This window comes from Silurus aristotelis, assembly GCF_946808225.1.
Source record: "Silurus aristotelis genome assembly, chromosome: 9".
NCBI lineage: Eukaryota > Metazoa > Chordata > Actinopteri > Siluriformes > Siluridae > Silurus > Silurus aristotelis.
In genome coordinates, this window is record NC_139582.1 from 18,128,300 (window position 1) to 18,138,633 (window position 10,334).

A 10,334-nucleotide genomic window follows, 5' to 3' on the forward strand; every position below is an offset into this window, starting at 1 on the left:
CTACACCCCAACATTTGAAACTGCCCCTTTGAACAACGCCAGGGACATATTTTGAAAAACTAATTTTAAATATATATATTTTTTATCCGTATCATATCTGTATTTGCTAGTAAAGTCTCGCTTTCTAACAAAAAATTCACTTAGACATTAATAGAGGTTGAGGCATCGCTAGTTTTTCCGGGTTCCGGTTTCTATCAAAAAATTCCTTGTATAGAATTCCTTCCTTGTTGATTTGCTTACCAGTTTGGAGTCCAAACATGCTTCACTTTAAGTCGTGGGTTTAACCTCTGCCTGTTTCTTTTTATTACTATTACGACTCCATTCGCAAAAGAGGTTTACATTAGTGCAGGACCTGGAAATTTTACAACATTTTACCAAATGTTTGTATAGACTCCTATAGACAACCTTGCCTGGAAACATAGAATGCCAATATGTTGCCTACACCACCATCGGGGCTTGGCTCACAATAATGAAATAAATATTAATAATAATAATAATAATAATAATAATAATAATAATAATAATAATAATAGTAAATGAATAGTAATAGCATTCATTAATTTTATGTACTGAATTATGTAGAAATAGTTATATATGAATATGAATAATAGTAAAATGGGGAGCAATTTATTTTTTTCATCCATTATAACTACTTGTTCTCCATATATTATTTTACTGTTATTTTATCCACAAGTTATTATACATCCGCAAAACAAGTTAGTTTCCATTATCGCTTATGTTACAGCAGCTTTAAATTGCTGTTTGCTCCTCAGCAACGACACATTACTAAGCAACCTGGATACAAATTCATCTCTGTCTTGAAAATCATAGAATCACTCCAGACTTCTTCCATCTTTTATCTTCTTATATTCATGCAACATGCAGTTAGTTGCTGCTATACATAACACAACATGGCCACGTATGGATATTCTGTTAGACCAATAAAAAGACCACTTTTCCTGTCCACTGTCTATTTCGAGAGCTCATATCACAGGGTACTGTTTGTAAGTGCAAGGTTAAATTGCTAAGGGGTTTGTGTTTTTTCACCTCACGTCGCATCCCATACAAAAAAATAATTCCACACAAGAAGTGTGCACCAGAGTCTGGCAAAAAAAAAAACTTTAGAGACTCATTGTTTCCGAAAAACAATGACCTGAATTGACAACGGAGCAAACATGGTTGCTGCCCTGCAGTGCTCACATTGTCAACGTGGTCCTGTCACCTCTGATGATGTAAAATAAATAAATAAATTCACCCACAGCCTGGCTCTATACTGACATGTAGACGATGTAGGCAAGCAGGTGGTGAAGACATGATGAAACTTAGTTTTCAAGATGTTGCATTAAGCGACAAATGACTTGTTACTCAGATATTGTAACTCTTCAGCTCTTGCATGGTGGAGAGATCATGGTGGAGCATTGCATGGAATATATAATGATAGTACTAAAACCTTGCTGAAAGAACCGTCTGTTGATTGGATAGATTCTATCACAGTTTAGTTCTTAATACCGTGTACCAACCAACGATGGCCATGATGACCTTCCTTTGAGTACTTATGGTCACATGACCAAAATGAAACGATGGTCCATAGCGGTATATCCATCTTCCTGTAGATTCACTTGACCATGTTCCTTCAATCCTCCACTACTGCTGGACTGGACCCACCATCTCTCAGGGTGCAAGGAAGACATGCTTCAAGACTCTTCTATGTTCTGGTACTGAGGTAGTCAAATGAGCTTTCACTTGAAGTCCAAATAGTCGGGTTACTAGCAGTCTTCAAACAATGTCCAAACACTTGAAGTACACATCCATATCACAACATTGTTTCATTGGACTAAAAGTGCGTATGGCATGTTGTTCAGTAGACCCTTACCTTTCAAACTAAACTGGGATTTGCAGCAGTTTAAGACCTGTTAGTACAATCCTACTGGTTTGTACTCCCCTTTATAGTATGTATATATATATATATATATATATATATATATATATATATATATATATATATATATATATATATATATATATATATGTTGTTGATGTGTACACAAATTCAGCAAATACATTCCTTATAAGCTGTCCATTGAAAAACAGTGATCTATAATCGATGCTTGAGGCTTAGACCTTTAGTTTCTCAAGATTAATTATGTCCCTTTTTATGTAATCTTTCTCAAACCTTAACACGTGAAAACATCAGATTTGCCGGACAGGGGTGTCAGGGGCGTATATATATTGCCATCTGGTGCAATATATAAGTTTCATTTATTCAAAAACGAGAAATAGAATAAGAAACTTGTATATTCCCATAATCCTTCACTCTATGAACCAGTTTTAGGATGTATTCATGGCTAGAAAGCATCTTGGATAGAGGCGACTGCCAAATGTCATCAATGTAGAGTAAATTGACCATGTTCACATTCAGCAAACTACAAGCAGTTGAATGTGGTTGGAGGATCTTCTTTTCAGAAACAGAAATAGAAATTTGTCTAACTAAATAAACACAAAGATATTTTTTGGTGGATTAGCAAAGGTTTTTTACTTTTCTTTCCAGAAAGAAGCACCAAAAATCCCTTCCTTCCCAGCTTGATTTCGTAATATCTCCCAGTGTTGTGTGTCAAACAGGAAATTGCAAGCAGGAACTAAACTTCTTAGTAGTGTACAATTTGTTTTAAAAGATTAGTTTGTGGAAATGGATTTATTCACATAATTAGAATAGAAGTGAGTAAATATGGCTTGTGTCTCAATCGAAACCAACACTCGGTTTGTTTTTCCTTTAATCTGTCTCCGTCATATATTCGATATAGGCAGTTTCTTGCCTGTCAACATGTCCGAACCTCAGAAGAACAAATTCCCAGGTGTTCACATTTCAAATGTTTATCTATTCCTGAAAATAGACAGACCATTCCCTAGTGAACTGAACTTTCCACTGATAATTGACTATTATTTACCAAATAAATGCCTATAGTTGCAGGATTGATAGTTCGGCACGGAGCAAAAAAATAATATCAGATTTAACCTAAGGGCCAGTTTGGGATTTTTGTAAAGGCTGAAGGCAGAATGTTCTTTGATGTTCTTTATATGCATAACTAACCGACACACAAGCTCAGGTGAAATCCAGTACAATTCAAGTCTTAATACTAGAAAGTGAAAACTGATGAAAAGGTACAATATTAGATATGCTAATACACATCCTCGATTTACGATGGAGATGCGTTCTGATGACTTCATCGTAACTTGAAAATATGGTAAGTGGAGACATGGCTTAACCTTCCCAGGTGTCTTAAAGATTGATGATCAAAATAGGGGTTAGTGGTAATATTTTGGTAATAATTTAACAAGTTAAAGTACATAATTTAGCAAAAGAGAACAATTTACACTACTGTAACGTATACAATTTACAGTGTATATGTATGCGTGGATGAGCGAGGGTTCGTGAGAGGGCGGAGCTGGTTGCACTTTGTTTCAATTACGCAGATAAAGAGTCAAGAGCTAAGACTGGGCTTTGAAACATGAAACACACCGAAAAAAATTCACCAGCACAGAGACAATTGAACTTAACCACTGGCGAGAATAAGGCAGTAGATGTGTACATTCTTACATCGTCCCACCGTATTGTACCACATATCCGCTGCTATAGTCTTTTTTATTTTATCATATCACTATCGTCATCGTGAGATCAAAAAATTGTAAGTCAAAACTATGGGACTCTACCTTGTACCTTTAAATTATAAAGTACTGCAACATGAAATCTTCAGAAAAGCATCTCAGAGTGCTTGAGGTTGACCCTTGAGGTGGGATGTTAGAGATTTTTTTTACATATACAAGCTCTCTAGCCAACCCAGTCGTTCTAATTCCATGCTAGCTGACTGTGTCTAACATAGTTAGCTTTTAGCACGGTGTCACCCTAGTTGAGCTAAACTAAGGTATCCATTTTAGTCTGGGTGAGATGTTTAAGTTACAACATAGTGAATGATATCATAAATAAACATATGGGTTTCTCAACAGGCTCATACCCAGTAGTTTAGCTTGATAAACATAAGGCTAGCCTTTTTTTTTGTTGTTGCCCCAAACCACATAATGACCTTTGACTTGATGCTGCCAACATCTTTTTTTTTTTTTTTTTTTTTTTTTTTAATCCTTCCTACTCTTTGATTTTGTTTCTTCTAGAAATTTCCCCTGTCTAACTTGGTCTAAAGATTGAACTGCTGGCCCAAAGCACTTTGTCATGGCAGCACTGTTATCTGTCATCTATCGAATCCCTCGACGAATTCGCTTAACTCTTCAACCTCCCAGGAAAAGCCATCGATCTCACTGCTTCTTGAGTTTTTGACCAACACACGTTTGGTAGAAGGATTTAGCTTTTTTTTTTTTTTTTTAGATTAAAGGTTAACCGAGTTTGATATTTATAGAAAACATAAATTTTTTTTTCACCTTATCTAATGTTATCATCTAATGTTAACATGTAGGATAGAAAAAAAACGTCATACATTTTCTACAGTTGAAGCTGACAATTTGTTAAGCAATATTATGACACAGTCATGCGTTGTTGAATGCTCAATCGTGATTGGTTTATATATATAGCATAATGCTGAGGCGAATAACCAGCTGACACAAACTGTGCTGAATTTGTGTTCAGCTTGTCGTAGAAGATCTTGCTTATATCATCACTGAGAAGTAAACGCTGTCATTGATGTTTTCAGTGCAATTATCCACATTCGCCATGTTCTATTTGTAAGATAAATCACACAAAAAATCCTTCATATCTCAGTTAGATCATTAGGAAATGTTTACAACAGCTTACTCACTCTGTATACTCCAACTATCTGTTACTATCAGAAGTGGAAAGTAACCGATTACATTTAATCGTGTTACTGTGATAACTGTAAATACGCTTTTTGGTCTACTTTGTGAAGTATTTTTTAAATCTATAATTTTACTTAAGTATGTTTTGTTTGAAATATTGTGGTTAACTACATTTAAAATCATATCCGTTACTGAGAAAAAAAATAATAATAATGAAAGGAGAAAAATAATTGCGCCTCGGAAATTACTGCACTGATTGTTTGCTAGGCGGAGAACAAAATTCCCATGAAAGAAAGATGGAGATGGACACGACACCAGGGATTCAGATGCAGCTAAGAGCGGAAAATACTTATCCTGCAAAAGTATATAACTCACATTAGACTCAAGTCAAAATTGTAGTATTCATTTATTTATATTTTCAATACATTAACTTTTTTTTTTTATTGCACTTGAATTTGTGAAGGTGTTCCTTCAATCCTCAACTAGTTTGTGATTTATATCCCCTTGTCCTTTTTAAACTACACTAGAATCCCCCACTTCCCCCTGCTGTTAAAAAATGTACTTGGTCAACTTTACTATGATTAAATTTTGAATGAGTTTCTTTTTACTTTTACGTGAGTAAATTTCTAGACCCATAACTTTACTTGTACTTGTAAGTAACAGTACTTTTCTTGAGTAAAATATTTTATTACTCTTTCCACCTCTGGTTATTAAACTCTGAAATGTTAATTTTAAATGCTCGTTAAACTGACCGTGTGCTCGACTGTTTCAATGCACAATTTCCAGCCAATCAGAATCGAGTATTCAGACTAGCCAGACAATGAAATCATGTTAGCCAGATCCCCATCATTTCAAAAAAGCCAGTCAATCCTAATTCTCAAGCGCTGCCACGTAGCCCACGTCATCATTTCTTGCTAGCATAAGATCTTTAGCAAAGCATTCCTTTCTTTCCTGGTGAAACACACGGAATTTGAAGCCAACAAATTGGCATTCCGCAGACCATGTAATCAACCGTTAACCCAAAGCGCAAAGCTGATAGCGCTCATCTATCTAAGCATGTTTTTCCTCTTTCCCTTCCCCTCCATCGTCTTTCACCGATTTTAATATCCAGCCCCGTTTTCCAGCCGGCAAATTTAGAAAAATAATACGACGGATGACCTGAAGCATAGTTGCTAGTCGTACATTTGTAACAACAAAGACACGCTATTAGCTTTATTCTCATGTTAATCAATTAAAGCAAAACGTTAGCAGCACCAATAATGTTTTCCTTTTTTCTTTTACAACTCAGGACCTCTTGTCCTTTGTTCAGTGTGATAAAAAAAAATCATTTAGAGAGCAGATAATGTGCAGGGCAGAAAATTGGTGCTGTACTTTTTATTTATTTACAGTTACCTTAAATTACAGGTTCATTATATTATTTTTAGCAGGTTATGGACATTTAATTATCATCAATGTTTGGAACTCGTCCATGAAAATGTCCAGGTACAATGTTTGAAACCATGTGCAATATATGAAAACCTTTTAAAGACATTTTATTTGCTTTATTACATATTACATATATTTACTACACTGCCACAATTTCAACACAATACATCCCACCCGGAAATACACTATATGGGCAGAAGTATTGGGACATGTGATTCTTCTCAAAGCTAGGCCCATGAAGTTGGAGACACACAATTGTATGTAATTGTACAATTGTAACCTGTTCCAGTGGGACAATACCCCTGCACACACTTTTGTCCATACAGTGTATCAGAATGTAAAACCTTGTGCATGGATCTCTTCATTATTATTATTATTATTATTATTATTATTATTATTATTATTATTATTATTATTATTATTATACAGTGGTGGACAGTAACATAGTAGATGTGATATGTTACTTTACTTAAGCAGCTTTTTAGTGTATTCGCAAATATGGATGCTTTATGCAAATGTATGTATATTATGTGAAACCAAATGCAACATAGAGCATGAAGAATATTCTTGTAATGTTATAAAGTAATGATGGTGCTTTTAAATGACGTAAATCATCAGGACACTAAACTGATCCTTTGCTATGTTTCCATATGGACTGTTTTTAATGCTTGATTTGAGACTTGGCGCATCAGTAAAACAAATGTTCAGTGATTAAAAATAGTTTTTCGGTGAAGTTTTTTTTCCATGAATAAATGTGTGTTGTGTTGAAGGTTTTTTTTTCACCTCTTATACATTAATACAAACAGGAATGCATGTGTTAATCGTGTTATTAATTGTGTGTTATTGAAAAGAGTGCTGTTGAATGAATTTGAGTTTACATATATATATATATATATATATATATATATATATATATATATATATATATATATATATATATATATATATATAATCAAAATTGATCTCAGATGATTAGTTAAATTTTTAAAATGCATATGAACAAATTTTTCTTATTTAAATTTAATCCATTCTGCACCAAGGGCTCCTCAGAAATTCGTAAGTATTATCATGATTCTAGCTTTTTAGTTTTCTCCTTCTTGAAACCTTTTGTTAAAACCAGGGAAAAAAGAAAATGCACTCTCGGGTCCTTCTTTTATACAAAGTTACTTACTACTGCGGTTAATCTACAAATCAGACCAGAGGAGAAGATAACTGACCAGAAACGAGTGCAAGATCTTTCCTGGGAAAAAAATAACTAAACAAAGTGCTAGGGTTGGAGAGAGTACTAACCCTCCCGAGAGCAAATATTCTTTGCCACATGGTGCCCATAGTGAGCGAGCGGGAAAAAAAAAAAAAGAGAGAGAGAGAGAGATAATAATCAGAAGAGTGCAACACCAGAGACAAAGCAGTGATATAAAGCCAGGCAAGTAGGTGGAAAGTAATTAAATATTTATCAGTGCTCAAAAGCAGTCGAGTTGCACTAGGATACAATCTTACAAGTTTTACAAGAAGCCATAGTTGGGAATGCAGGGGGCAAGGCGTGCACGTGAACAGGAAGGGTCATCCATCACCTAAAGCTCATTGGGGAAACGATGCAGGAGAAGAAAACAGGCCGAGATAAACATACAGTAGATACACATGCTCATAGTGGAGATAGTGTGTTTCGGTGATGTTTCTGATTATTGAGATTGATTTAGGTCATTGGTTCAGATGGCCTTGTAGGGTTTTTTTTTTTTTTTTTACAACACTACTTTGTTAGATACAGAGACATTTATAATCCAGTGCTATATAAATTTATCTATCACATCTTATCCAGCATCTAAAGGTGAAAGCAATGTTGTGTCAAATAGTTTAAGATACTCTGATTAGAGATACCAAAAAAATAGCAAAACAAAAAAACTTTGCTATGAAGATGGCCAACAGGAACTAAGCCTGGGGATCCTGGGTTTTTTTATCCATCCATCCATCCATCCATCCATCCATCCATCTATCTATCTATCTATCTATCTATCTATCTATCTATCTATCTGTCTGTCTGTCTGTCTGTCTGTCTGTCTGTCTGTCTGTCTGTCTGTCTGTCTGTCTGTCTGTCTGTCTGTCTGTCTGTCTGTCTGTCTGTCTGTCTGTCCAGGCCTCTGCACAAATCTCCACATAATCAAGTTCCCAGAACAGTGGAGGTTATTATAAGAGCATATTTTGACTAAATGTGGAATAAGTAAAAAAAAAAAAAAAAAAAACATTTCAAAAGCACACACCAATCTTACTGTATGATCAGATGTCCACAAACTGTTGTCGATATAGTGTATTGCATAATCTGCTTAATAATGACCATTGCTCCATTTTGTTCAATTCAATTCAACCAAATTTTTCTGTAATTAATAAAATCAAGTTTCCGGGTTACTTCTAGACATTTCTATCACTATTAGCATTTAGTCAGCATTTTCTATCCCACCAGTATTCAAAGGAAGTTTTCTAGACACATTCTAGCTTTCAGTCTCATATTCCATCATCTAATTCACCTCGGTTTGTGGAGAGAAATGAATCATAATGATTTTCTTTACATTAAAGAATTTTAAATGGAGAATCTGCACATTTTTTGTTCACTCACTTCTGGCATACGGATTGTACCCAGATCAGAGTATTAACAGATCTCTATCTGACAGCAGCACGTCACGGTTTGGTGCGTTCAAGAATAAAAAACACACATTTGCTACCATAGCCATGCCTCAGCAAGCACACTGCACATAAGAAAAGTATTACAATATTCTCTCGTCTTCTCTTTTTTTCTAGAAACAAATGCAATTTTCAGTTGTGGACCGATTATCCCGACCACTGAGGTAAATCCTGTATGGGCCTCATTTCTCTGTCACTCCTGAGGGCATTGCATGGCTCATGAGCTCTCCATCTCAACTCTCTGCACACCGAGCCAATTCATCAGACCTCCCCATCCTCCAGACTCAGATGTCATGAAAGATACGAATCCCAATCCGGGCATCGGTTTTTAACAACCCCAGACACGGTGCATTCTGCGCAAGAAGATCACCACGCAAAAGGTCTCTCTCCATAAATAACACCAGCCGCCTAGGGCTCTATTACTTCTACATTTCTTCACTGAGAAGACAAGATAAGGGGCGGAGGAGAAGTGCAGAAGGGGGCTCAAGTTTCGGGGGGTTTTTTTAAAATTATTTATTTATTTTAAATGGAAAAAAATAGATGAATTTCAAATGAGTTAATGCTCCAACAAGGATCGGTTTAAGGATTTTATTTATATTTATTTATTGTATATTTAGTGTTTGACTGTTGTACAGAGGTACATGTGACCCCTGACCTGATTTTTGTTTTAACATTGGATCTATCTATCTATAGAGATATATTCTGATTATTATTAGTATTATTATTATTAATAATATTTCACCATGGCATATGTCATAGCCATCCAGTTTTCAAATGCCAGCCTGTGTTCATTATCAGATATAATCATTCGCTAAACATTTTTTTCTTTTCTATTTCATTGTTCCTTTCGCACACTTCTGTCACAAGTCTGAAGCTGACGGATATTCGTCTTACAGTCTTATCTCTCTTTTTTAAGATTAACTGTAGCGCAGTTAATTTGAGAGAACGTTAAATAATTAACATTACATCGCAAAATACCAATCAGCACCCACCATTCCACCCATCAGCTGTCACGATAAGGTGTTCGGATTTATCACAATGGATAAATAGATGATGGTCAAATAAGAACAATGGACAGGACGAGATAAGATGAGTCATCTTCTCTCTAGCAGGTTGTATTTTATCTCGTTTCGCGGAGGTAATTTTTGGGCCGTCAGACCGGCGCTGAACGTGTTATTAAAAATATACGGGCTTTAATGAATGATGGGTAATTTTCCTAGCTTTGACGATCTTTAAATGGACATGTGACAGACATCTATAGTGTCTTTTGTCTTGCATGGAAGTCTGAAATCAAAAGAATGAGAACGAGAGAGAGGAAGATCAAATGAATATTACAACTGCTTTTACCAGTGCTGGAGCTCAAAAATCTTGAGCACATACTGAAAGCAGAAAATTGATAGATACAGACGGAGAAAGAGCGAGAGAGAGAGAGAGAG

General features: G+C 35.4%; 1 long non-coding RNA gene across 3 annotated transcripts in view; it reads left to right on the top strand.

Moving 5' to 3' along the window:
• LOC310731476 overlaps positions 1-9,088 on the top strand; it is a 51,922-nt gene extending 42,834 nt beyond the window's left edge. For all 3 annotated transcript variants that reach the window (XR_014535204.1, XR_014535205.1, XR_014535206.1), the window contains exon 4: positions 9,016-9,088. This is a non-coding gene — a long non-coding RNA (uncharacterized lncRNA). The remainder of the gene's footprint in view (positions 1-9,015) is intronic.
• The last annotated feature ends 1,246 nt before the right edge of the window (positions 9,089-10,334 follow it).